General features: G+C 36.8%; 2 long non-coding RNA genes across 2 annotated transcripts; both read left to right on the top strand.

Moving 5' to 3' along the window:
• The first annotated feature begins 359 nt into the window (after positions 1-359).
• LOC106948282 (uncharacterized) lies at positions 360-23,125 on the top strand. Its single transcript, XR_001425143.1, has 3 exons — positions 360-442; positions 17,978-17,985; positions 23,112-23,125. It is a non-coding gene; the product is annotated as an uncharacterized LOC106948282 (long non-coding RNA).
• Positions 23,126-26,362: 3,237 nt separating this feature from the next.
• LOC106948275 (uncharacterized) lies at positions 26,363-27,134 on the top strand. Its single transcript, XR_001425140.1, has 4 exons — positions 26,363-26,561; positions 26,638-26,762; positions 26,885-26,938; positions 27,082-27,134. It is a non-coding gene; the product is annotated as an uncharacterized LOC106948275 (long non-coding RNA).
• Positions 27,135-27,191: the final 57 nt, after the last annotated feature.

Raw genomic sequence — 27,191 nt, 5'->3', positions numbered from 1 at the left:
CTTTGTTAGGTCAGTTATGTTTGTTTGGGCAGCTAGTTTGTTTACATTTTTGCCTGAGTTCAGTTTTGTTTCTTTGACCTCTTTTATGAGCTCAGTTTATTCTTTGTCATTTATAATCTTTGGGTTAAAATAATAAAAAAAAAAAACTATTTTTCTAATTAATATCCTGTGACTCCTCCTGTTTTTTAACTCGGTCCATCACACTCAGCCACCTGGTTTCATGGCTTTTTGATGCCATCGCCTTCACTCATGTCTTTGTTTTGCCCTTTGTTTTGTCTGAATGTTGCCATTTGCCCTAATGTGTCCTTTCCTCTTCTTTGTTTTAGGTGGAGTACTCCCTATTTAACCCAGAAAAGGAATTAGATCAGTCATTCTTTAGCTTATTTGATCAGAAACTGTTGAGTGCTCACTATTTAGAAATTGAATTAGATACTTAGCAACTGTTGAATTAAAATAATCTCTGATTTTGATGCTTATGAGGTCAGGAACATCATGGAGTGCCCTGATGTTCCTGACCTCATAAGCATCAAAATTGACCAGGGTGTGAAAGCTTTCATGAGGGTGTGAATACTTTTTAATATGTTCATTTTGCTTAGTTTTAACACAGGAAGCTACCCTGAGACTCTCTGGGATCAACTTTTGCACAAAGTTATAGCAAGTTTACCCCTTAAGGGTGCACATAGTTTCTTAAGCTTACATATACTTATATTCAAATAGCATTACTTTTAGTGTCACATTAAAGAAACAACAAAGTCAAGGTGTTAATACTTTTATTTGAAGCCTGATACATACTTATCCAACAGCAGCCATGTGTGCAAAGAACAAATTGTCTGATAAGCCAATTGTCAGCAGAAAGTAACAAGCAGAAGTGTCTGTATGTGAAACTGATTTAGCAGAAAACGGCCCAGCTGCCTGCTTCGCCTCAGGGCTGCAGCAGGATGCTGCTTAGACTTGCATGTCTCAGTTAAAGGTAAGTTTTTAACACCTATGAATAGAGAACAAAGACATGGGCTAGAACATTGGCTGGTCATAGGAAAATATTGACACCCACCCTTGCAGGATATGCAGTGAATAACCAATAGACACATCTTGAACGGAAATGATAGACAGACAGACAGACAGACAGACAGACAGACAGACAGACAATTTGAAATACTAATACAATATTTTACAACAATTTATAGCTTAATTAGCAACTTGTTTATAACCTAGCCATTCATAGAAATATCCTTATTGCAAAGTGGTACAGACTTCATAAATTCAGAAAACATGTGATGATTAAATATTTACTCTCCCAACATGTACGCTGTACCTCTTTTAGGGGGGGGGGGGGGGGGTGATGTTCTGCAGTGTTACGTCTTAAAAAACCGCAGCTACCTTCCTGTGAAATGGGTCTACAGCAAAAATGAAGTAAAGGAGGAAGTTGCAAAGATATTTAAAGACATTTAGTTTCTCTTTCATTTCCCTCACATTTTGCATGGATGGATGGATGGAAGGAGCATAAAATCAGCCAAGAAAAGCATTGATAGGTATTTTCTCAAACCTACATAAAAGAACCCCAGACAACGTATATGAGTTTCCAACCAAACTTCTGCAGAGGTGAACTGCTTCTCTAAGTCTCTCACCATGTGTTCTGAAAACCTTCAGTTTGTTTCTCTCTCTTATTAGCAAGAAGAGTGTGAAACGTAATGGAGGGGTTGAAACCCACATCCTATCTTCACAGCAGGATGTGTATTCAGAAACAAAGAAGGGAGACACAGAAACTAAATTAACACAGACAGGTTTACAGCTCAGGACTATCCCAGGAAGATCTACGTCACCATCTGTAAAAACCTGCTTGATTAAGGGAAGATTTAATTGTGTCTCCACAGTTTTAGCACATTTTAACACTAAACATCTAAATAGAAAAACAACTGGTAACATAAAATTACAAATGTAAGAATGATAACAAACATAATAATTCTAACAAGCATTCAGACTTTACTTATTTTATTCACTTTCAGCGCTGAAAGGAGACGCTTTTACCATTACACTCGAGAAAAGTTTCTAAAAATGTCTGTGCAGCGTCTGAGGACGAGGTTAGCTGATTATATGGACTGAATTCACTCCCTGAAATCACACCATGTCTCTGTGTCCCTGATAAGTTTCTGTTTCTCGTGAGAAATGGACCTTGGTGTCTAACAGAATCAAACATGTAACTCTTTACTATGGACCCTTTGTCTAACAGCGTGTGACTCTGTCTCGATCTTGGTAAAGCGTCTCAATACTATCTAGCTATCATTTCCAAATGTTCTCAAGATTACTGTTTAAAGGCTAGGGGTGATGCTAATGCTGTACTGAATCTGTGTGATTATCATTATTGAGTAAAGGAGCAGCTTTAAGATGTGAACTCAAAATGGCTGGGATTTTTTTATTTTATTTTTATGTTCAGATGTGGAGAACAACAACAAAAAATCACAANTGCTGATAAACTCACCAGCTGTCCCTTGTCTACCAGGGAGTTTGTGAAGCCGATCAGACTGATCAGGGTGCAGATCAGGAACAAACCTTTCATGGTTCTGGTAGCTGATGCTGAGACTGTAATGGAGAAGAAAATGAGAAATAGTTGTTGAACAGATCTATTCTAATTGTAGATCCTTAACATTATTTGAACTTACCAGAAATGTGGAGAAGGTGGTGAATAAAACACAATGTGGGGAGGAACAACACTGAGGGTTTTTATATACTGTACTTCAGAAGTAACCTCCCCCAGTGGGATGTTTTGGCGAGGTTAACTCACAAAGGACTGGTCTGTTGTTTATCATTTACAGAGAAAACATATTTTCAGTTTCAGTTTAGACGTTTGAACTAAAATCACTAATGACACACGTTACAAATAAACATACTTTTAAACAGTAGCTAAGCAATACCAGTGCAGAGGAAGACAATTAATAAATTATTATCAAGTTATCCACCATATGATATATTAAAGATACGTTAGCTTCAAGATTTTGATTATTGACTGAATGAACAGCATGGAGAAAAATATGTTCTTTATTTTAATCATTTTTCTCATATTATTGTCCTTATTTGACCAAATAATAATTTCCAGGGTAACAAGATTTGATTCAGTTAAGTGTTTTAGACCCATCTGTCTGCTTTTCTTCATGTTCCTGAGACTGAGTCCAACGGCAACAATTGTCACAAAAATGAGCAGAATTAGTCATTTTATTCAAGAGAAGGGAGACCATTATAATATGTTCTTTTCAAGTTTAGTTAATAACTAAACATTTTTAACTAAAACACATATCACCTCCAATTATGGTTTCTTTCCATCACATATGTTGACGGGATTGGAAGCAGCAAGCCATTACCCAACCCATCACAGGATGAGATAAATGAAAGTGCATATTTGCTAAAACTAACAAATATGTAATAAAACTGTAACTTTGTCATGACAGTACAAAACAAGGAAAGAAAATGAGCTCCTCTTCTGTTCTGTGTGAAGAAACAAAACTATTGTTATCTCAGATATATTTAGTTTCTCTCATGTTCCACAGTGTACCACTGATTCTGATCATTTACAAGGTCAGCAGGAAGCAAATAAACAGGTGTTTCATTTATATTTTCTACTTATTATCTTGTTTGCACATAAATTTGAAAATGCCCTTTGCTTAGTCAAATAAAAGCAAATTGAACTCCTCATTGTTCTTGTTATCACTACTTACCTTTAAAGGTGTCTTTTACTTTCATTTTCCCAGAAGTTACCTATGGCAGATCCATTTTAGAGGAAAGCAGTAGTTACAGCATCAGCTACAGTTGTGAAATTAAATGGATTCCACTGCCATGTCATTTACACGTCAAGTTTGGATCCAGTAGCAGAGGCCTGGATGCTGGAGGTTTCTGTTTTTCTACCACCACAGTGTCCAGATGAACGACTATCATCTGTTCATTTAGCTTGATCTGTAAATCACACAAGCTCTTGGCTTTGCAGGGTTTCCCCCAGTGTTTTTTAAGCCTGGTGGGCTGCCAGGCTGTTCTTACCCCCTCACCAGGCTAAAGGCTGCTTGTTTATTTTACATGTTTTTCTTTTAGATATGTCAGTAGCAGTGGTAGAAAAGGTGGGTTTATAGTTAAAGCACTGCATTGAGTGCGAAGCCAGAAGAAACAACCATGAAGTCCATGTGAGGACTCCTTAAACATGCTTGAAAACCCTAAAACTTCCTTATACATTGGAGAGACATTTTAAGCTTAAATGTCTTTCATTGAACAGAGTTAGCAAACATTGTTTTTGATTGTAAAGTGTTATTGTACAAATTAAATCAATTAACTATCAATTGATACATGCGTTGTGACTGACTGGGTTTATTGCTCATTAATACTCACCTGTTCTCTGTTGTGAGAATTGTTTTCAGTACTTTGTAACTTTGAATGTATTTTCAGAATTAACATTTATGCAAACAAGTCATCTTTCTTTTGGTTGTCCATATTTTTTATAAATATATGAAATTTTGAATCCACTTAATGCTGTGATATAATTTGAAATGATGTTATTTGCCATTTATGTCAGAAAGTGAAACTCATATTGTCATGAGTGGTGATGGAGAGGTGGTGAGATAAACGCAGGAGACCCAGATGAAGATGATGATGATGAATTTAATGAAGGATGTAGCTCAAAAACAGTCCAGTCAGGCAGCACGGCAGGAACAATAGCACACAGCTAATAACCGGTAGCAACTAACTAGGAGACTGAATACGGGAGCTAAGGCTAACCAGGACTTAAACAGTGCTACTGGCGAGCTAGACGTAAGACGTACGACAACGATCCGACATGAGACAAAGACAACAGGAGGACTTAAATACTCAGGGAGGGTAATCAGGTAACTAGACACACCTGGGGAGCAATCAACGGGGGAGACGCAGAGACAGAGACTCACAGGAAGGTAACAGAACATAAAAAACCCTAAAAATAAATACACACAAATACAGATCATGATACATTTAGATACGTTACACATAGAGGGGTATATTTCAAGGCTTTATTTCCTGTCATTTTGATCTTTATATCTTACAGATACTGAAAACCCAAAAGTGTCCCAGAAAATTCCATCTATCCATCCATTGAGAATTGACATTTAGTTTCTCTTTAATTTCCCTCACATTTTGGATGGATGGATGGATGGAAAGAGCATAAAATCAGCCAAGAAAAGCATTGATAGGTATTTTCTCAAACCTACATAAAAGAAGAACCACAGACAACCAAACTTTCAACCAAACTTCTGCAGAGGTGAACTGCTTCTCTAAGTCTCTCACCATGTGTTCTGAAAACCTTCAGTTTGTTTCTCTCTCTTATTAGCAAGAAGAGTGTGAAAAGTAATGGAGGGGGTGAAACCCACATCCTATCTTCACAGCAGGATGTGTATTCAGAAACAAAGAAGGGAGACACAGAAACTAAATTAACATAGACAGGTTTGCAGCTCAGGACTATCCCAGGAAGATCTAAGTCACCATCTGTAAAAACATGCTTGATTAAGGGAAGATTTAATTGTGTCTCCACAGTTTTAGCACATTTTAACACTAAACATCTAAATAGAAAAACAACTGGTAACATAAAATTACAAATGTAAGAATGATAACAAACATAATAATTCTAACAAGCATTCAGACTTTACTTATTTTATTCACTTTCAGCGCTGAAAGGAGACGCTTTTACCATTACACTCGAGAAAAGTTTCTAAAAAAGTCTGTGCAGCGTCTGAGGAGGAGGTTAGCTGATTATATGGACTGAATTCACTCCCTGAAATCACACCATGTCTCTGTGTCCCTGATAAGTTTCTGTTTCTCGTGAGAAATTGACCTTGGTGTCTGATAGAATCAAACATGTAACTCTTTACTATGGGCCCTTTGTCTAACAGCGTGTGACTCTGTCTCGACCTTGGTAAAGCGTCTCAATACTAGCTATCATTTCTAAGTGTTCTCAAGATTACTGTTTAAAGGCTAGGGGTGATGCTAATGCTGTACTGAATCTGTGTGATTATCATTATTGAGTAAAGGAGCAGCTTTAAGATGTGAACTCAAAATGGCTGGGATTTTTTTTTATTTTTATGTATTGTTCAGATGTGGAGAACAACAACAAAAAATCACAAAAATCATTAGAATGAATTATTTTATTCAAGGTAAAACATTTTATGCTTTCGAACAGGATGAGTTTCACTAAATCTGTTTAACTAAAGATGGATGCAACCCCAAGATGATGGGATATCTAACCTACTGAATTTCTTTCCAAATTAAAAGCTTTCAACATTTAAAATGAAGCAACAGATTCAGAGCCATACAGTGTATAGAAATGAAACACCAGATCTCACACAACGTAGCCTGGACAAGTTATAATTCAGTGTGCTGCTCTTCAAGGAAATTGATTATAGTCTCTGATTCCTTCAAATCCCTTTCAAGTTTGTCAATTTTTATACCCAAGTCGTCATTCTCCTGGTCGATGACAGACTTCATCTTTACCCAGGAATCTTTCATGTTCTTCATCAGTGACTCGAGTGGCAAAAAATCCTCATCAGATTCTTCCGCATTTTTCTTCATATGTGCCGTCCATGGATCTACTATGTTTATGTAGTCATTCAGAAGCTCTAAAGAGCTGTCAATTTTTAAACGTCTTTCATTCTAAGGGGGAAAAGATAAAACTTTATTATTGTACAGCGAACACTTCAGAGGTTCATCTCAACATTAGATGATAAAAACAGATTCATTTGCATGCGTTCCATCTTTTTTAAGATTTTACATTTAAGCAGAGATTTGGAGTAACACTTCATAGTTACTGTTGATATAATTACAATAAATCCCAAATACTACGTCTGGAGTTGTAAATCTTGTATTTGGAAAGTTCACTGCACATTTGAAGAAGTTAGAGCCANATCTATCTATCTATCTATCTATCTATCTATCATTTGCAAATGTTCTCAAGATTACTGTTTAAAGACCAGGGGTGATGCTAATACTGTACTGAATCGTTGTGTCATCATTACTGAGTAAAGGAAAAGCTTTATGTGAACTCAAAATGGCTGGATTTTTTTTTAATTTAATGAGGTGTTCAGATGTGGAGAACAACAACAACAACAACAACAAAAAAATCACAAAAATCATCAGAATGAATTATTTTATTCAAGGTAAAACATTTTATGCTTTCAAACAGTTACAGGATGAATTTTATTAATCACTAAATCTGTTTAACTAAAGATGCATATCACCCTATGATGATGGGAACTGTCTAACCCACTGAATTTCTTTCCAAATTAAAAACTTTCAACATTTAAAATGAAGCAACACATTCTAAGCCATACAGTGTATAGAAATCAAACACCCAAACCCACACAAATAGCCTGGGCAAGTTATAATTCAGCTTGCTGCTCTTTCAGGAAATTGATTAAAATCTCATTTTTCTTCATTCGCTGTTGAAGTTTCACCATTTTTATACCAAACTCGTCATTCGTCTTGTCGATAGAAGACTTGGCCTCTACCATAATGTCCTTCATCTTCTTCATCAGTACCTCCACCGGCAAAAAGTCCCCAAAATATTCTGCCGCAAATTTCTTGACCAGTGCTGTCGTTGGATCTATCACGTTTATGAGGGTAGTTATCAGTTCTGAAAGTCGGTCATTGATTAAACGTCTCTCATCCTGAGGGAAAAAGATAAAACATTTTTATTGTATGCAAACATATCAGAGGTTCTTGTCACCATTAGAATCACTTTAAGCAAACAATGGCCTTGTTTGATAAACATAAATAAATTATGTTAATAGTTGCCTTAGTTATTTAAGTAGACAGGGGAGAATAGTTTTATCAGTGTATACTGAGAGAACAGTTCTCTCTGTTAAGAATTAGAGTAAATTTCATAAAAACATGCTGGAATGTAATTTAATGTAACATCATTCTGCTCACCATCAGTTTCTCCAGCACTTCCTTCATTTGCTGATATGTTTCCGTCAACTCTGCCTAAAAATGGGATACATTTGGTGTTCAGTTTCTCTCACATACATGAAAAAATAACTGATTAACTGTCAACATTTCTAAAAATCAATGTTGCTGATAAACTCACCAGCTGTCCCTTGTCTATCAGGGAGTTTGTGAAGCCGACCAGACTGACCAGGGTGCAGATCAGGAACAAACCTTTCATGGTTCTGGAAGCTGATGCTGAGACTGTTAAGGAGAAGAAAATAAGAAATAATTGTTGAACAGATCTATTCTAATTTTAGACTTGACAGTATTTAAACTTACCAGAAATGAGGAGGGAGAAGGTGGTGAATAAAACACAATGTGGGGAGGAACAACACTGAGGGTTTTTTTATACTGTACTTCAGTAGCAACCTCCCACAGTGGGATGTTTTTGAATGTGGGTGAGGTTAACTCAACGGCAACAATTGTCACAAAAATGAGCAGAATTAGTAATTTTGTTCACATGAAGAGTGATCATTATGTTATTTTCAAGTTTAGTTAATAACTAAACATTTTTAACTAAAACACATATCACCTCCAATTATGGTTTCTTTCCATCACATATGTTGATGGGATTGGAAGCAGCAAGCCATTACCCAACCCATCACAGGGTGAGATAAATGAAAGTGCATATTTGCTAAAACTAACAAATATGTAATAAAACTGTAACTTTGTCATGATAGTACAAAACAAGGAAAGAAAATGAGCTCCTCTTCTGTTCTGTGTGAAGAAACAAAACTATTGTTATCTCAGATATATTTAGTTTCTCTCATGTTCCACAGTGTACCACTGATTCTGATCATTTACGAGGTCAGCAGGAAGCAAATTAACAGGTGCTTCATTTATATTTTCTACTTATCTTGTTTGCACATAAATTTGAAAATGCCCTTTGCTTAGTCAAATAAAAGCAAATTGAACTCCTCATTGTTCTTGTTATCACTACTTACCTTTAAAGGTGTCTTTTACTTTCATTTTCCCAGAAGTTACCTATGGCAGATCCATTTTAGAGGAAATCAGTAGTTGCAGCATCAGCTACAGTTGTGAAATTAAATGGATTCCACTGCCATGTCATTTACACATCAAGTTTGGATCCAGTAGCAGAGGCCTGGATGCTGGAGGATTCTGTTTTTCTACCACCACAGTGTCCAGATGAACGACTATCATCTGTTCATTTAGCTTGATCTGTAAATCACACAAGCTCTTGGCTCTGCAGGGTTTCCCCCAGTGTTTTATAAGCCTGGTGGGCTTCCAGGCTGTTCTTGCCCACCATTGGGCTCAAGGCTGCTTGTTTATTTTAAAAGTATTTTTTTTTTAAAAAATACATCAGTAACAGTGGTAGAAAAGATGGGTTTATAGTTAAAGCATTGAATTGAGTGAATGGTCTGGGAAAACAGCCAGGAAACCCATATGAGAACTCCTTAGGCATACTTCACAAACCTAAAACTTCCTTGTACATCAGAGAGACATTTTAAGGTAAAATGTCTTTCATTGAACAGAATTAGTGTGAGGATTCGAGTTTTCTTTGTGTTTATTTAGGTTTCTGTGTGAGTTGAGTCTCTGTGTTTTCCAGTCTACCCCTTGATTGATCCCAGCTGTGCCTTGTCTCTGTGATTACTCCCCTGTGTATTTCATCCCACCTGTGTCTCTTGTTCCTGGTCGGGTCCTCGTCTATTGAGTTGTTTGTTTGGTCACATGTCTATGCATTTGTTTCCAGTTGCTACCAGTTCTGAGCTCTTAGCCTTCTGCTCACCTGTGCTGCCTGGATTTTTGTAATTTGTTTTTTCATCATTAAACCATCATCATTTTTGCACCAACCTGGATCCTCCGTGTCATCATCACCATTTCAATCAGCAAATCATGACGGTTAGCAATTTTTTTTTTACATTTTTATTGAAAAGTCTTATTGTCTTTGACAGACTGGCGACCTGCCAGGATGACCCCGCCTCTCGCCCAGAACATTAGGTGGAGATGGGCACCAGCATCCCTCCGTCCCGCCCCCACTGAGGGACAAGGGTGTAAGAAAATGGATGGATGGATTAAAGTCTTATTGTACAAATTAAATCAATTAAATACCAATTGATACATGCATTGTGATTGGGTTTAATGCTCATCAATACTCACCTGTTCTGTGAGAATTGTTTACAGTACTTTGTAACTTTGAATGTATTTGCAGAATTAACACTTATGCAAACAAGTCATCTTTCTTTTGTTTGTCCATATTTTTATAAATATATGACATTTTAAATCTACTTTATGCTGTGATATAATTTGAAATGATGCTATTTATCATTTATATCAGAAAGTGAAACTCATGTAGATACATTATACATAGAGCGGTATATTTCAAGTCTTTATTTCCTGTCTTTTTGATCTTCATAGCTTACAGATAATGAAAATCCAAAAGTGTCCCAGAAAATTTCATCCATCCATCCATTTCAAATGTTCTCAAGGTTATCGTTTAAAGACTAGTGTATTGTGTTTAATTTTATGTTTCACATTCATTGTGTGCCACTTTGCTACAAGGTAAAACATGTTTAGACATGTTATGTATGACACAGGCTTTGACACACCTGAGCAACGGTTTTTGTTGTCTTGAGCCTCACCACAAATTTTGTAGCTCATCTTCGCAACTTCCTCCTTTACTTTCAATTTTGCTGAAGTGATGCGAGGTCGATCTATTTCACAGGAAGGTAGCTGCAGTTTTTTAAGACATAACACTGCAGAACATCAATGTACCTCCCTAAAAGAGGTACAGCGTACATGTTGGCAGAGTAAATATTTAATCATCACATGTTTTCTGAATTCATGAAGTCTGTAGCACTTTGCAATATGGATATTTGTATGACTGGCAAGTTTATAAACAAGTTGTTAAATAAGCTGTAAATTGTTGATCTATCTATCTATCTATCTATCTATCTATCCATCTATCTATCTATCTATCTATCTATCTATCTATCTATCTATCTATCTATCTATCTATCTATCTATCTATCTATCATTTCCAAATGTCCTCAAGATTACTGCTTAGAGACTAGGGGTGATGCTAATACTGTACTGAATTGTTGTGTCATCATTATTGAGTAAAGGAGCAGCTTTATGATGTGAACTCTAAATGGCTAGATTTTTTATTTTTATTTAATTTGCTGTTCAGATGTAGTGAACAACAACAAAAACACCACAAATCATTAGAATGAATTATTTTATTCAAGGTAAAACATTTTATGCTTTCAAACAGTTACAGGATGAGTTTTATTAATCACTAAATCTGTTTAACTCACCCCAAGATGATGGGAACTGTCTAGCTCTGGGTTAGATTGACAGCAGTGAGGCTTCTGTCAATCCGTTGCATCCTTGTCTTGCACAAGGACACTAAGACAGATTGACAGATGGGATTTTACCATATGAGCCTCTTTCCTCTGATCCACTATTGCCCCAAAATGGCAATAGTTGCTGCCATGTGAGGAACAAAACAACTGGTGTCTTGCAAATATCTGGTTTCTCTTATGTTCCATTGTTTCTGGCAGGAAGTAAATTAAAAGGCACATTTTAATTTACTTCCTGTTCACATTTTCTACTTCTTATTTTGTTTGCATAGAAATTTGAAAATGCCCATTGCTTAGTCAAATGAAGGTAAATGGAACTACACACACCTCTCATTATTCTTGCTTCTTTACTTTCTGGATGGATGAATCTATGGTAGATTCATCCATCCACCGGGGTGCTGGTGCCTCTCCAGCTAACGTTTTAGACGAGAGGCGAGGTACACCCTGGACAGGTTGCCAGTCTGTCACAGGTCAACACAGAGACAGTGTTGACCTGTCTCTGTGTTGACTGTCTCTGACAGTCATATTTTTGGACTGTAGGAGGAAACCGGAGTACCCAGAGAGAAACCACGCATGCACAGGGAGAACATGCAAACTCCATACAGAAAGACCCCGGACCAGGAATCGAACCCAGAAAGTTCTTGCTATAAGGCAACAGTGCTACTAACTGCGCCTCTGTGACCATGGCATATTCATTTAAGAGGAAGGCAGTAATTACAGCATCAGCTACAGTGAAATAAAATGAATTCTATTGCCAAGTTGTGCACATGTTAATCTTGGTTTCTCTAGCAGAGGTTTGGATGCTGGAGGTTCTATTTCATACAATGGCTAACACGGATTGACAGAAAGGATTCGAAGCAGGAACCCACCGGTTACAAGATGAGCCTCTTCCCTCTGATCCACCATTGCTCCTAAAAGGGAAAAAATAGCTGCCATGTGAGGAACAAAACTACTGGTTACGAAACCAGATGAACGACTATCATCTGTTCATTTAGCTTGATCTGTAAATCACTCAATATCTTAGCTCTGCAGGGTTTCCCCCAGTGTTTTATAAGCCTGGTAGGCTGTCAGGCTGTTCTTGCCCCCTCACCATGCTAATTGTGTCGAGGAAAAGTCGAGCTCAGCCCACTTCACAACAACAAACAAACATGGCGCCCAGTTTGTCGCAACACCCCCCCTTCTCTCTCTCTCTACTTCCCTTTCTGAGAGGAGGGAGATGCTGCTCTCCAGCTCTCCGTCTAACGGGTCCGAGAGGCCTCTAACTCTGGAGTATTACTCCAGATGAGAATATAGAGGACATTCTGTTTAAGTTGGGCGCGAGAAAGACTAGCCTGGTTTCTAACGACCTCCATCCAGATGTCCCACCCTTTTTCACCCTGTGAATTAGCCAGATAAAGCAGCCCGGAATCAGCTAGTTTCACAGAGCACACCTGTTAACGGTCGCTCTTTCTCTTTATTACAACTTGCACTTGTTACTGAACCAGGTAGGTTTTAGTGACTCAGGCGAGTGCCAAGGGTGTTGTTTTAGTTTTGGCTAAAAGCAACCTATAAAACATTTTCCACTTTCTCCTCCCAGAATCAAACTTCACAGCTATTTTACAACCATCAAAGAACTTTAATGTGACTCATTAACTGAATGTTCACAATATCTTTTAGATTTTCTTAATGCTAATTATTTTATTAGTAAGGCAGTTTTGCAAGGGTCAGTACAGCTTAATTCAGTAGCCGAAATAATCTAACAGGTAAAATCAATAATCTGGTCTATCTTTCCCTAATGCTGACACTGTGAACTAAAAAAGGAAAACTTTGAGAGAGACGGACGGAGTTTGGCATTTTGAACCCCAGAACTGGCCTGATGATGGAAATGTTGCAGCAGCAGGAGGCTCCCAGTACAGGAAGAGTACTGAGTCAGAGCGGCAGATCTCGGGCCTCAGGGTGACTTCCTCATGCACATAGCAGTCCTCTCCTTCTTGTCTTGCAGCTCTGTACCTCCTTTCTCTTCGTCTCACGATCTTTCTGGTCCTTCGAGATGTAGAAGAGCTGGTCTCATGGAAGGAACACACCAGTTCTTCCTCTTTGCCTTTGTTCTTTATCTTTGTCTTTATCTTCATCTTTGCCTTGGTCTTTGTCTTTATCTTTGTCTTTGGGGTCCCAAACCCAGCTGATGAGAGAAATGCAATTTGAAGCCACATGTTGCGGGGCTAACGGGTTGGTCCTCTGTGGCTCCGGCTCTTCTTCAGCTGCAGAGTTCTTTGTCCATCTCGATCTTGGCTCGAAGCTGCCTGGAGGATCCAACCAAAGATTCCTCTGTTGCACCCACCTTATAAAGGATTTATCCACTCTTTTGGTGCATTTGCATTGGCTAGCTTTGTTGCTGTGCCCGTTTCATTGACTGACTGCTTGGACCGATAATCTCATATCCATCACCATCTTTGGACATGACCTGATGTCTGTTCTAATGTCCCAAGTTGCTCAACAGCTCTCTTGTGTCTAACCTTTTCTTAGGTAAGTTTTAAGTTTAGCAATAAGGCCTTAGTCACCTCCGCTCTCCCATCAGTTCCCCTTTCTCCCTGACCTTTCACCTACCATCTACCTCTAACACAACATCAGTGACCTTTAGTTACATTTAAACATTTCACCACATTTCAAGTTCAATGTCAAAATCACATTTATAACCCCTTAGTTTTTCTGATTTAGCATTCACTTATAATATTATAATAACCATTACTTATTAGTTACTCTTATAATCATAATGTGTTATTACAGACATTTCTGAAAAGAAACCAAGAATAATCCATTATTCCAATTATTTGACACCAAAGTCACAGTTACTTCTTTCACCGTTAAGTACTTCCATAAGTGTAAGAGTAAGTGTAAATATCATTATAATCAAACCAACATCAACCACTGGTTAAACCAATATTAATTATCGGTTTAATCATAAGTTATTATTAATTTAAGTATTTTACTCTGGGTTTTATCCAATTACTCAAAATGTTTAGATTTTATTCTTTAAACCTTTAATGCTTTGAAATGAGCACTCTGAACTATTTTTAAACACATGCAGGCTGGAAACTTCCCCTTTCTTCAGGAAACCTGCTCTTCCTGTTCCATGACTCTCTTTTTGCCTGACTATGATTTTTTATGATTAAATAGAAAAAAGTAGAATTAAAGCAAAGTTTGCAGGACACAATAACAGCAGGACACAATAACAACACACACAACCAGATTACTTTTATTACCGTCTGACTCTACTGTTGGGTCTTGATGTCACCTGTGTAATTAGTTTTAAAGATAACTTTATTTATTGTTATTATTAAACTAAAATCTCCAGCATGGGGAAGTGGGATGAGCTCGACTTTTCTCGACACCCCCTCCTCGAGGTCAGACCTTTCACATGCTGGGAACCCAACACCCTCCTGCAGGTCTGCGTCCTCATCCTCTGGAAAGAGAAGATGGTCCTCTGGGCTGTGAAGGATGCAGACCCTCAGTCGTCACCAAGGCCACAGCAGCCGATGTGATGATGCAGATTCTCAAAACTCCACTGCTCTTTGACAATTGATACTCGTTTATTTTAAATGTTTTTCTTTTAAATACGTCAGTAGCAGTGGTAGAAAAGATGGGTTTATAGTTAAAGCATTGAATTGAGTGCGAAGCCGCAGGAAACAAGCAGGAAGTCCATGAGGACTCCTTAGACATGCTTCACAAACCTGAAACTTCCTTGTACATCAGAGAGACATTTTAAGGTAAAAAGTCTTTATTGAACAGAGTTAGCAAACATTGTTTTTGATTGTGAAGTCTTATTGTACAAACATGCATTGTGACTGATTGGGTTTAATGCTCATCAATACTCACCTGTTCTGTGAGAATTGTTTTCAGTACTTTGTAACTTTGAATGTATTTGCAGAATTAATATTTGTGCAAACAAGTCATTATTTTTGTTTGTCCATATTTTTTATAAATATATGAAATTTTAAATTTACTTTATGCTGTGATTGTAAGGATTTGAGTTTTTCTATTTATTTAGGTTTCTGTGTCAGTTGTTGTCCTGTCTACCCTTGATTGATCCCAGCTGTGTCTAGTTCCCTTGATTACCCCCTGTGTATTCGTACCAACCTGTAATTCTTCTTTTCTGTCAGGTCCTTGTCTTGTCGTCTCATGTCTGTCTGCAGTCTGCCACCAGTCTGCAACCTTACTGAAGTGAGGTTGCCATACAATTGACACTCTAAAGCCATTTGTAAGGCAACCTCACTTCAGTAAGGTTGCCATACAATTGGCTCGAAAGTGTCAATTGTAACACTCAAGGCAGAACAATTGTCTTGACCAAGGACACAAGGACTAAGACAAATTACCACACCAGATTTTACAGGATGAGCCTCTTCCCTCTGATCCACCATTGGCTTTATATGGCAAAATTTGCTGCTGTATGAAGAACAAAATTAATGATATCTCAGACATATCTGATTTATATTATGTTCCAGTGTACCACTGTTTCAGCTCTTTGAAGGAGGCAAATTATCAGATGCATCATTTATATTTTCTACTTCTTGTTTGGACATAAATTTGTAAATGCCAAACCTTTTGTCATACAAAGGCAAATGGAACTAGACACACTCCGCATTATTCTTGCAACTTACTGTGAAAGGTGCTTCTTTACTTTCATTTTCCCAGAAGTTACCTGTGGCAGATCCATTTCACAGGAAAGCAATAGTTACAGCATCAGTTAAGCTGTGAAATAAAATGGATTCCATTGAATGTTCATGTACTAGTCAAGTTTGGTTCCTCTAGCAGAGGCCTGGATGCTAGTGGGGTTTACACAACATCTTAGATTCACTTAGGGTTGAGCTGTTCTATTTCTATTCCACCACAGTGTCCAGACAAATGGCTATTATCTGTTTATTTAGCTTGATATAAATCACATAAGATCTTAGCTCTGCAGGGTTTCCCGTAGTGTTTTATAAGCCTGGTGGGCTGCCAGGCTTTACTTGCCCCCTCACCAGGTTGTGGGAAGCAACAAGTACTGATTGTTTATTTTAAAGGCCAGGCCTGTGCATCAATCGTGCCATCCTCACCCGCTCTTGCAGCACAGGTTGTGCGCCTCAGAGTTTTTGTAACTCTGCAGAGATCAGGCACACCACCTTTCAATCAAAATGGTCTATTTGGAAGGTATTTTTGCAGAGCAGCTTCACCTTTATATGACCCTATACGGGTCAAGTATGAAATCCTCACCGGTTGCTTAATACAAGTCTCTAAAATTGTAACTATCATGTCACTGGTGGACTTCCCTAGCACCTCGATCACCAGGTTTAGCAAGTTTTCTTGGGGAAACTTGAACTGGGCTTAAGGCTGAGGATGCAGTGGGTCACAACAATCATGTCGTCCATCATGTTAAGAATAACAGCTCTCTGTTATCCTCAGCTACTCTTGGTGGTGTCTCCAAGCTTTACTGAAATGTTCCTGCACACTGTTCAATTTGATAATGGTGTTTCATCTACACTTTACCTGTCAATATTTTACACAAAACTATTTAATTTTGACTCACTCCAAACATCCTAGATGCACTTTTTGCTTTTTGACCAAGTGCTGGTTTTTATATATTAAAATTATCTCATGAGTTGTCAGCAATGCTTGTCTCTATCTGAAAATATGGAACAATCATGTTTTAAACTCCCCATAGGAAAAGTTACCACATGGTACATTACTCAGTAGAAGAAATTAGACTCCTGGGAGTGATTTTATTATCGCTTTTATGTGGATAATTTGCTAAAATAAGAAATTCTTGAGCTACACGGGTCACAAGGGTTTGCATTCACTTAGGGTACGACTATAGGAATGAAACTGCTTTCAAGTCAGTGAGAGCTTGTACTGATGTGCCTGTGGCGCCTCCTAGAGGTTAACAGGGCTAACAAATTCCATTTTCATTTGCGGTTCTCAGTTAATACATATCAGTCTGATTTTATGTCAGTGACAGACATTACAGCTGTGATCAGGAGGTGCAAAACTGATCAAATTCTCAAAATTAAAAGTAATCAGAGGAAAACATGGCAGAAATCATTGAGTGAAAGCTGAAGAAATGACAACATGAACCATCACCAATGTGACATGTAACATGGTTACCGGGTAAGATGTGTCTTTTCAGCTTAATTTTGTAACCACAGCTAAAATACAAAAACAAAGCAAACAAAACAGCACACACAAACTAATGTACGTCTAGTCCTCTTTATCAGTTATTTACCATTTAAAGACTTAGATCTGTCATAAGGGGTGGTTTGGTGGTGGTGAAAACGAGACGCAGGCAGATGAAGATGAAAATTACAAATTTAATGAAGAAACCAAGGAATAGGACAACGGGCCACAACACGAGGAACATACGAAGCACGACCAGGATCTGACAAGAGACAAAGACAACAGGTGGGTTTAAAAACACAAGGGGTAATCAAGGAAACAAGAAACACCTGGGAACAATCAATGGGGAAGACGCAGAGACAGACTCACAGGAAACAGGATAACAATAAACACAAAATACGGATCATGACAAGAACAGACTCAACTGAGACAGAAGTTTAGAAGTCTTGACATATGTCAGCGTGAAAAAGCAGTTTTAACCTTGTCACGTTATGTTTGAGTTTTTGTAGTATACATAACTGTGAATTAAAACAATGTAATTTAAGAAGCAGAACTGGTTCATGCCTTGTCAGGTGAGCTCTCAGTTTTATTCAATATTAGCAGTTTATTCAAAGATAAACACAACAAAAATAAAACAAACTGTTTCAAATGTACAGCCTTGCATAATTTATTTGAATTTCCTCTAAATCCTATAATTAAAACCTTAATTTTTTACTCCACTTTCCATTTGTTCTTAACTTCATATTTAAGAACAAATGAGGAAAGAGCAGAAACTAAAGCAAATGTTTTTCTTTTTTTTCTGGGTGCAAGGCCAGCAACTTTTAATTCCTCTTGAAAGAAAAGAACAACTTGCAATTTTGTAAATTTTAACACAAAATGATCTAGTTTTTACAAGATTATAAATAACTTTAATATGACCACAGGTACACCAAAATACACTGCAGATTCTAACATTTCATTGGTATCAAAGCCAGACATTTTGAACAAATAAGAACAAAAAGTAAAAGTGCTCACAGTGGAACACTGTTCTTTTTCAGTGTATCATCATCAGTGTCCGGTTTTTGGGTAACTTTCTATTACAAACAGCCCATTTTACAGTCAGATTTCAGTTTACAAAATACTCTGTCCATTTGTCACAGTATTGTTGTTAATTATTCATGCACTAATGTTGCGTGACCGATAAAAAAATTCACATGGTATCTTCTGACTGTGCCAGTTTTTCTATAACTCTCTCCAGTTGTTTCGCCTTGTCTTCATATTCTTGGGTTCTTGCCTCTTCCGTTTCAAATTCTTTAATCAAATAAACCAGAGTTTCCTTCATGAAGCCTTTTACCTGCTTCATGAGTTTAGGTATGTATTCACTGTTTGGCAGCAAGTTCTTCGTAGTTCCAGCTAAATCGTCCATTAAATTCAGGAGATCATCAAAGAGGTCTGGTAGGAAGGACATGTCCACCATGTTGTCCACCTAGTGGGGAAAACGTGTAGTTTATGTAACAGTTCAAATTAATTGATTTGTAATAAGGTGATTATTTGTGTGTTTTACTCACTTTTCTCATTACTGCATCCTGCTGTAGTTTCAGAATATTTCCTCTGATTAATTTCTGTTAAAGAAACGCAAACATTTACAATCAGAGCGAACAGTTTTATCACATATTGGCAATGAGCTCAGAGAAACCTTGACTGTAATAACAATCCTCTTAAAAAAAAACAATTATTTATTTCAAACTAGAAAAAAAAAATACCAGCTTTTTATCGTCTATAAACGAACTTGCAGGGCAGAGCAAAGTCAGCAAAGTAAAAATGAGGAAAAGATGTTTGGTTTTATGGACACGAGCCACTCCTCTGCTTAGAACCGCCATCGCTGCCAAAACTGGTTTTCTGAGATAAACACACACAATACAGTCGTAAGTCGCAGTTAAAACTGAAAAGAGACAAATTCTGAAAGTAAAATGAGTAAATGCTGTACCAAATTCAACATAATTACCTTCTAATGGAGCGGAGGGCGAATCAGACGTCAGGAGTTACAAACAGCGAGGGAATGAGCCACAGCTTGTTTTTGTTGTTCTCATTGTCACCTCCCACATAGCTCAGCATGTCTGCCTTAACTACTTTCATGAGATTTCTGGATGGCTTCCATAAAAGTTTTACACGTGACTTCTTTGACCCAGCCCTTATCTATGTGAAAGCCTTAAGTTACTGGAATATGCCTACATCGTTTACTGTAACCGAGTCTAATAAAAATAGAAAAAAAGAACAAATGAGGTTTGAAGGTTAAAAAAAAAAACAGGAACAGAGAAAATGAAACTATCTCATGCCACACAAAAATGTTGAAATGATATTAAAAAGCATGCAGCATACGTTTTCTTAGCATTCCCAACTATAACCAGATTGTTAAAGGTAAAATAATTGCATGCCAGTTCAATAATATGCTCTCTTGTTTTGTTCTTATGCGGTTACGAGATGATAATCAAACATTGTTCCAAAGCTAAGTAAGTCTTTTGCTCTGGATCTAACAAATCTGTCAAAATCGGGATTTCCACTTATTAATTTTAAAATTCAACTTTAAACAGTGTACATTTCATTAATAATTTTATTTTTCACCATATATCCTTATCTTCTGATGATGAGAATGCAGAGGATCAAACTGGTTCCCACCATAAATTACATTCATGAGACTTTTACAAGCTGTCTGCTCATTTTTTGTAGCCATGTCATATTATTATCATATTAGCCTTACATACCAACATTGCTTCTGTTCTCAGGTTGCACACATTTCAGCATGTTTGACTTTTAAGAGCAAGTTTGAAATAGTAGCCATTTTTAATTGTGAGAGTCTATGGGAGACTTTAAAGTCTCATTCCAAATAGCCTGTGTTGATCTAATTACCCTGAAAAACTGGGAATAGTTGTTTTTATTAACTAAACAGGTGGTTGCAGTGGAAGGCACCGCTAACCAAATAGTTAGCTGCACTAACTCTGAAGCACTAATCATGAATTTAACTCTAAAATTCAACCTCGTTGATTCCCACCATGTGATGTTAACAAAACATGTGCTACAGCATGAGAAACAATACATCACACTGTATAATCCAGTAGATTACACAAAAGCTGCTGTGAATTTCTGCAGGAAAATGCAAAATTGATTTTGATCTTGATTTTTATGTTGCATCTTCATGAGCTAATTGTTTCTCAAAATGTAGCACAAAGAACAACACAATTTAAAATGAAACTCATCTTCAACCACCTTACATTCAAAAACCGACAGACTTTTGGTGTCCTTTGAATCTGACCAGTTCTTTGTATACCTTTCATATTTCAATATACACATATCTCAGGTTGAAATACATTCTTACTTTGAGTCTAAATTCAGTTGTAAGTTCAAGTTTCCTGCAAATCTTCTAGAACCACAACTGTAGGAAACTGAACATCTATAGACTAACTTTATTTAAATAACAGGATAAGTTCCTTCTACATTGTGCTTTGCAGCAATCTTGTGCACCCCAAGAAAATACCTCATAGCTCTGTAAAAGACAAAGTTAAAATAATAAAATGTCATGTGGAACAATACACCAACAGGCAAAGATGCAAAACAATTAAAATGCACCAAAACAACACAAAACGTAGAGCACTAAATTTGTTTGACCAGCATGGTCATAATGCACATTTATTTTTTTTAAACACATCTTAAGCTGACGAGGATAAAATCAAGAAGGAACAGGTTTTACACTCAGATTTAAGTTGTCTAAGACTTAAATTTTATTGATAAGAAAAAAGATTGTTTGTTGCAGAAAAAAGTAAGAAATACACAGTTAATTAAAATAAAAAGAAACAATAGGGAAAGCCCTCCACAGTATTAAAAATATGTGAAACATTAAAAAAATGAACAAAATGTTTTCCTTTTAAAAGGACTTAAAATGTGAAGCATGTTACCATAGCGTTTTATGGCAAACATTAGATTCATCTTGGGTCGTTGCACATATGATACAGGATCAAAGAAATAAAACACATAAATTAATCTAGAAAAACTGAACCTGCTCGATGAAATGCAACAGGTTAAGGCAACAGAGAGAGAGAAACGGTTACAGCTCTCCATGCAGCTCGTGGTGAGAGTTTTTCAAAACGTTCAAAACCTCTTTCAGGCTTTTCCCCATGTTCTTCGCTTCTGGAGAGATCACCTTTTTCTTCAGGGTAATGTAAGTCCTGAAACCTTTAATGAGTTTTTCTATGATGCTTATCAATGGATCATCCCCCGTTGACAGTTTTCTCACTGCTTCTATTTTAGGATAAAGTTCAAGCAGCTTCAAATCAAGCTGTTGTGCTCCAGCTGAGATCCTGTGCTTGTCTTCTGTCTGGAGATAGAAATGAGAATTTAGATGTGTAAAAAAAAAATAAAAATGAATAAATAAATTACGTTTTGATAAACAGCTTTCATATGCCACCTAAGATTTTTTATGCAATCAAAACTTTAGTTTATGAAAATGAGAAAAAGTGATATATAGATAGAATGGTATATATTCTAAACATTTGTTGTTTTTCATGATAACGTTTCATGAAACCCTAAAATTAATTTCCTCATAAAATAATAAAAAAGAATATTTTATTTTATTTTATCTACATATTAGCAGGGAAGACACCTGCCACTATGTAATGATACATCTTACTAAATTAGCTATATATTCAAATAAAATTACTGAAATGCATCAAACATAACTTCTGGGTGATTTTAAAAAATTTACTGAGATGCCCTTTTTCTTGTCCTTCGAAGTTTTGTCAAACCCACCTTTTGTTTATATGCTTCATTCACTGCTTTCTGGAGATTTTTCATAAATGTTTCCTAAAACAAATTAAGACAATTAAGTGGACATTTAACAGGAAATGACGTTCATGCAGAGAAGCTTACGGTAAAGGATGTGACCTTTCCCACACATGTTAATTATTAACTTTACCAGTTGTTTCTCGTTAGTTAGAGACTGAGCTTCTTTGAGAAGTCTGGAGATGGTATCGACTCTGTTTTGTCTTTGTTTCTGACAGGGAAAAATAAAACTGAACTTTGACAACGAACATTCATTTTTGGATAATTTGTGAACAACACTTAGACCCACCTGAAACCCCACAGCTTGTTCTATCATTCCCCGGATGGCTGTCTTGTACATGTCCTGAAATGCAGCAAACAGGAAGTAACGTGTCTATTGAAGTATAGCATAGGAGTGCAATTACACAAGTCCAAAATGGCTTTTGAATTGACTTGATTTTAGGTAGAAAAGTTCAAGAAGTAAAGGTCAGCTTACCAGATTAGCACCAAAGTCCATGGAGCTGACAGTGTTGGTCAGAAACACCAGAGAGACGACGAGGGAAACAAGTTTGATGAGTCTGACTGAAGTCTCTGCTCCGCTTGCAGATGCTGCCATGATTCCTGCTATTTAAAAACTAACAACAAATGGTTATACGATCCACCGAAGAAAAGCTTAAAAGACAAATCATTTGAAATTGTTTGGGAGCTTTTTGTTGCTTAGTTGTGAAAACCTTACCTGTCGGATGAGTGTCTGGATGAATGACGACTGAGGAAGTGATAAGCTGACTTGGCAGCAACGCTCCAAATGCCTCTGGCTGTTTCTTTCCCGAGCTGCGACTCACGTGGGATCTGATTCTTTTGTTTCACTTTGCTGCAAAAGTGAAAGTAAAGGAGCAGTTTAACATTTAGATTATTGCAAAAAATGCACCCAAAACTACAACTACTAATTCAAACTATATTGTTCTGTTGAATGCATGAATGAAGGGGGTCACAAGGAAACATTTACTGACAGACACAACCGGCTTGGTTACATACAAAACTCGTATGTTGACAGTCACAAGGATCCTTGATGATGGTGGTTTTGATGATCATGCTGGTTTTTTAAAAGCTAGATGCTGTAAAGTTTTCATTCATGTCAAATTTCACAATTCTTGTTGCATATTTGCAGCTTTATTCAGAAGTTCTTTAATCGCAAAAGCTTTGCTTTGCTCAAGGAAGCTGTTTATCTCATGAGTTCTCAGAAAATATGTTGACAGTTTTCCCTTCAGCATTCCAATTAAAGCATCCAATCATCTATTTAAACTCATCTATCCAGGAATTTTCAGACTCGACTGACGGAAAAGAACGAAAACATCTTTGATTGTTTTCAACAACAGCAACTGCTCTGGTTTCAAATTATATCCGCATACAGAAAGTCAAAATTCTGAGATAAATTCTTGTTTTTCTTTTGGCCCTAATCCTCTTCCGTAACATTAGACTATCTGGTATCTGAACTGAAAAGATAGAATCTATGTTCTAAACATGCTCAGCAAACGAGAAACACATCAGGCAGCTTAGTTTGTGAACAGATATGTCATGTTCATTATAGCACTTTGGCTTAGCGCTTGAGGAGGAACAGGCTTACAAACCTGCTCTTCATATTTTTCTGATCCAGTCATTAGTTTGTTTATTGTAAGTTGAAACGGTGAAAAGAAAGAAAATGTGACAAGACTCAGAAACTTGTGGCTGTCGTATGATCGGAACAGATTTCATCTGTCGTGACGTAAATATGTGATTATCTGCCAAAAAAAGAAAATGTAGAAAATGTTTTTTTTTCTTCTGCATTCATTTCAGGGCATTCACATTCAAAAATATTCACATTAATCCTAACTTTTTTTTCTTTTTTTCTAAAAGACTTAAATATACTCAAACTTATACAGACGCTAAGAATGCTAAACTGCTGACGATAATTATCCAATTAATCTAAAACAAAAAAAAAACATCATGTTTAAACTTAAATACTCTGCCACAATACATAACAAAGTGGGACACCCACCAAAAAAAAAAAAAAAAAAAAAAAAACAGCCAAAAGGATACTGAAGTGAGAGGGGTGTTAAATACAGACTTTTAGAGCTTCATTTCAATTGTTCTGCAAATGTTTTTACTGTTGCGCTCCAACACATTGCAAATTAATTTCAGTTAAATTTATTATTATTATTGTTATTATTATTATTATTATTATTATTATTATTGTTATGGTAGCTCCAGCATAATGACTTTCTCCTTCTTTGTTTTAATGGCCACTCTTTACCATGATGACAGTCAGAGTCTCACACAGATTTCTCATGTGAACAGAACGGTCTGCACCTGTTGCATTGTTCTCAATTGTGCAGTCGGTCTTTGTAGAAAGAGTGCAACACACCCACTTACTGCACACAGTTAGTTTGTAGATCAGTCCTTTGAGGTTAAAAGGAACAGACAATACGTATATCACATAAAGAATCATGTTTATTATCTGTCAACTTGGTGTGTTCTCAAAAATGGTGATCTCTCTCAGAAAACATGATCAATCAGTTCAATGGTATATTTCAGCAAAACAGAAAAAAAAGATACTCTAAATAAACAAGAACGGTTCAACAGACACAAACACAACCATCCGCTGGATCATTTCAAGTTCAAAACGACGTACAGCAGGTACAAAATGTGTGTTCATTGTGAAACAATTTATTAGTGTGAACACATCTCTAAGAAAAGATTCAGGAAGTTACCCAATATAGTACAAAGTAATAGAGGAAGAAAAACTGTTACAACTCAAACATGATCATGAATCTTCTGCCGAGAACTTCATGCAACGCGTTCTCCAGGTTTGTCTCTGTTTCGTTTGCTGTTGAGGTGTATAAATCTTTGTGCAGTGATAAGTAGTGGCCCGATACCTGAAAGATTTGCTCCAAGGCTTCAGCAATCCTTCTTGTTAATGGATCTCCACGTTTCCATGTCTGAATTTTAGGTAAATAGTTAAAAATCTCTATATTAAACAGATATGTGTAAGCTTTAGCTGCAGCTGCTTTTTCTACCTGTTGGAATAACAAAAAGAAAAACATTTGTATAGTCTGAGCGTTCACATTTCTGTAAATATTTTCTTGGTGACTTACGATCATAAACCATCTGAGTGACATAAAGGCAGACTGACCCACCTTCTGTTGGTTCGCTTCATCTACAGCTTCTTGAAGATACTCCTGGAATAATTTCTGAAATTTACAGAGAAAATATGTGGATGTGAAAACTGACCAGATATTTAATACGAGTCTGTGTGTTTAGAGAAAATACTGTCACATGAATAAATAAACCCACTTTACTTACAAGCTGCTTCTTGTTTGCCACAGAGTTCGTTATGTCCAAAAGTGTTAAAATATGTTCAGCACCACTTTCACTTTCTCTCTAGTGAAGAAAAATTAACTTCATCAGCAGACAGTCGAGGATAATTTCTGACACAGTATGTAAGAAAAAGGAGACTTACAAGGAGTCTGACTGATTCTCTTGTTCTCTGTATGCTTTTTATCAACATGTTCTAGAATTTACAAGAAACACAGTTCCACAATTAATCAGGTATTCCATATAAGCCAAAACACATTTTAAAGTCTATTTACCAGTGAATCATCTTCAAAATCCAGTGACAGTCCGACGTGAACCAGAAACAGCAGCGAGACGATTCGGAAAAGGTTTTTTTTGAAGCTCAGAGCCTCCAGTCTTCTACGTCCTGCTCCAGCCATTAGTTCTGTGACGGATTAAAACCTCGAATCATGATTAAAATAAAAGGAGGTTTGTTTAAAATGCCAGCGATAAAGATCTTACCTGTAGGAGAATCAACGGTGAACTGAATGGATGATAGGAGAAAATAATGGAGCTGTTTCTACAACTGAAAGCAAAAGTAAAGTTATATGGGATCATAAACAAGAAAATAAAAAAACCCAGGAGGAAAAAAAAAACATTTACCGACAGCCACAACCGACTTGGTCACATTAAGTGCTGAGACAAAATTTGTATGTTGACAAGTTTTTGTAAGCGAGTTAAAGTTTCACTTTCTGTTGTTTGCTTATTATGTCAACACTAAGTGACTATAAGGAGAGCTTGACTGGTAGTGTGTGTCAGCGTGTGAGCTGAGCTCTCCAACAATCCTGAACAGAATGAGACGGAGGAATGATGCACTGTTTTATTAGTTAAATTAAAATAAATAGTTAATTTAAATGGAAAATTAGACGTTTTTTTTTTTTTTACAGGAGAACGGATAAAACCAGAGCAGCCAGAGCTGTTTGCATCTTGACATCTATGCTGGACGACGTATTTTCAGCCACCTAACAAAAGGTAAGATCATTAAAGCTGCAAAACTTTAGTTCGATTTTAAACTTGACTTTTTTAAGATAATTGATTATTTTAACAGAAATCATGGCAGAAGCTGCAGGCAGACGATGGACTGTTATGAGAGTCATCAAATATCTGTTCCTCATCCTGACTCTGCTGTCTCTCCTTTACATCGGAAAGTTACTCATATTTAACAACCCAGTGGTAAACAGCCTTTTAATTTTCTTTCAAACCCATAATGTCTAAATGCACATTATGTTTCTTCAAGCATCATGTCTGGATGCAATTTATCAGTTGACTTGTTTGTGTGTTTTTGCTCATTTCAGGACATGTTGAAGGAAAGTTTAAAAGCGTTGTTAGAGGAATCAGTGAAGATGAACGTGGGTCTTTTTTCTTTTGTTCACATGTTGGCTATGTTTCCATCATGTGCTTTAATCATGTGTTTTAATGTGATATGAAGTGAAATGTCTATAAACAGAAAAATCATTTCTGCAATTTTAAATGTTTTATTTTGTACCATCAGAAAGAAGAACAAAGTAGGCTTGAAACTCTCTCTCGACTCCTGGATGATGTGAGTGTGTTGGTGCGGATTCACCTTTAAGGTGAGTGGTGGGCGGCACCAACGTACCCTTT

Source organism: Poecilia latipinna, unplaced genomic scaffold (assembly GCF_001443285.1).
Source record: "Poecilia latipinna isolate Pla-1442-1.1 unplaced genomic scaffold, P_latipinna-1.0 Scaffold281, whole genome shotgun sequence".
Lineage (NCBI taxonomy): Eukaryota > Metazoa > Chordata > Actinopteri > Cyprinodontiformes > Poeciliidae > Poecilia > Poecilia latipinna.
The sequence above is the reverse complement of the archived record's forward strand: the minus strand, read 5'-3'. Positions and strand labels throughout refer to the sequence as shown.